Here is a 2,466-nt window from a genome sequence, read left to right as displayed (position 1 = left end):
CACGAGCGGGAAGGGGCGCACTGAGTGGATGACTCATAAATGTGCCCCCCCCCCCTCGCCATCACCGCTGCCCTGCGGAGAGGGTCACGCCCACTGCTGCACTTGAAGATGGGTGCCGGTGGTGGTAAAAAAGGAAAAAAGGATTGGATGGAGTGGTTTGTTACGGCAAAGGTTGAAGGTTCAGTGTTTGGGACCCTCGCAAAGTGCCTTAATGTGTGGCATATGACCTCTGAACTATGAGGTAAATGTGCTAATCATTCATTCACCATGTTCCCAGTTTAATGTATACAAACTTGAATCAAATAAAATTGCTTCAAATAAATGAGCATTTACATTCTTATTTATTGTTTGCTAGCAGGCTAGCTTGTGGGCTACTGAGCTTGTGGCCGAGCTCGCAAGCTCATGGGTTAGCTAGCAGTTAGAGTGACCATATTTCATTGCCAAAAATAGAGAGAATACTCGGCCCGGCCTCAAGATACTTAAATGAAACTCAAAGTTTACTCAAAGATGCCAGACATTATAAATATTTAAAAAAAAATATATATATATATATATATATATATCTTTTTAAAGAGAGGGCGGGGATCGAACCTACGCTGTGACCACGTCTCCGGTTTGTCAGCTCCTCAGGACCTAATTTGAATGTTCAGGAAGTTAGGTACATAAGAATAATCTATTTTTTTTCCTAAATAAAGAAAACAACGTTTTAAATAAATATATTACAATTATATCCTATATATGAAATAACAAATAAATAAATAACAAACATAAATAAATAAACAATAAATCCCCCTTACACGCTTCGTGATCAACTTGGGAGCAGTGGCGGGAAAAACACTGGACTTCGTCTTACATTTGTCTCGCAATGAAAACTGGAACTTGTCATGAATTTATAAATAAAAATAATTCTTTAAGAAATCCCTGACACCTGGACCGGATGTAAGAAAGTAGACATGAGTAAAAGAAGACGTTTGGTCACCCTAAGCTAGCTAGCTAGCTCGTGGGCTAGCTAGCGCATGGGCTAGCTTGGGACCAATGGCGTAGTTTAGGACCACACCTTAGACTCAAGAAGACAAGAAAAAAATAAAAAATAAAAAAGACCACACCTTAGGACCACTTGAAAAAAACTGGTTTGCTTCATCTTTCAGAAATCAGTTTACCTGAAGTTAAAAATGTCATGTTTCACTGACGACATATTTACACGAGCCAAACCCGCTAAAATATTACAAGTATCTGCTTGATTTTTTTTTTAAGTTCATCCCGTGTTTAACGAAGACGCTCAATTTAAAGACAATTGACCCGTCAACGAACCTAACTGATTTTGTAAAACTCAAAGACACCCATACAGGTATACCACTTTGCTGTTTGGAAATGTCCCAATAGGCGCATAGAAACAAATTAAAACCACTTTCAAAACAGTAGCTCTGGAAAAGAGCGATCATCGGCGGCTTGTGACTGGAATATGAAGCAGGCACACGCGCGCTTCACACACAAACGTTGAGGACAAGCCAGCTGTGCCAGTCACAATGTTCTCGCCCGCCGTGACGCGCGTCTGCACGGGGAAAAAGGTCATCGGTGTTTGCGCAGGACTCGGCGCGTTTGCGGTGTGTTTACGACATGCGCGGATTGGATTGTGTGCGCCGTCTGCTTTACAGTTTTTGCCGTGGATCACGGCGGCAAGAGACACGTGCGCCCAGATTAAAAGTGAGTCATCACCAGGAGAAGCCAATGCAATTGGAAATGAGGGGTCTAAAATGTAGGGACATGATGGTTTTCGTCAACATCAAACACCATTTTTAGGTTTTCTGATAATCTTTTAATAAAGCTGATTTCAATTAATTCACAAAAAAAAAAAATCAAATATATTATGTATATCATATTCATGAAAGAGACACATTTAATGAACGCGCCTTCAGAATCGTCACACGCAATTTCAAAAAAATTCCGTCTTTGGCAAACCTTGAACCCTGAAAACGTTTTTTCGCAAACACACAAGCCAATTGAGTTAGGGTTAGCATAAGCATTAGCATTTTCCTAATGCAACACAAGTCTTTAGGACCTTTGAGTAACGTACGTGTTCTGCTAATCATCATAGACGCCATCAAAAAATGAACTAAAACAACAAATCAAGCGTCTGCGCCTGATTAAACCCTCAAAGGTTGAACTTGCAAGCCAACGGGCAGCGTTGTTTTTTTTTCTTCGCTTTTGTTTGCCACGTTTAGCCTCCTCGTGCGCCAATTATCCCCCAAGAGGTAGCGAGCTTCACTCTTAAACAAAAGGAGCAATCAGTCGCCCTCCTCTTCCTTCTCACTCCGCCGGATGGAATGAGAGGGGGAAAAACAAGCCTTTTTTTTTTTTTTGCCTCCGGCAAATGACGGCAGAGCGTTTATAAAAGAGCCACTGATTGGCAAGGTCATGCCGCCGCCTATTTGGTACAAAATCCGCAAAAAATAAATAAATAGTGGG

This window comes from Leptonotus elevatus, chromosome 16 (assembly GCF_054856555.1).
Source record: "Leptonotus elevatus isolate MCC_2025b chromosome 16, RoL_Lele_1.0, whole genome shotgun sequence".
Classification (NCBI taxonomy): Eukaryota; Metazoa; Chordata; class Actinopteri; order Syngnathiformes; family Syngnathidae; genus Leptonotus; species Leptonotus elevatus.
This window is presented reverse-complemented; position numbering follows the sequence as displayed.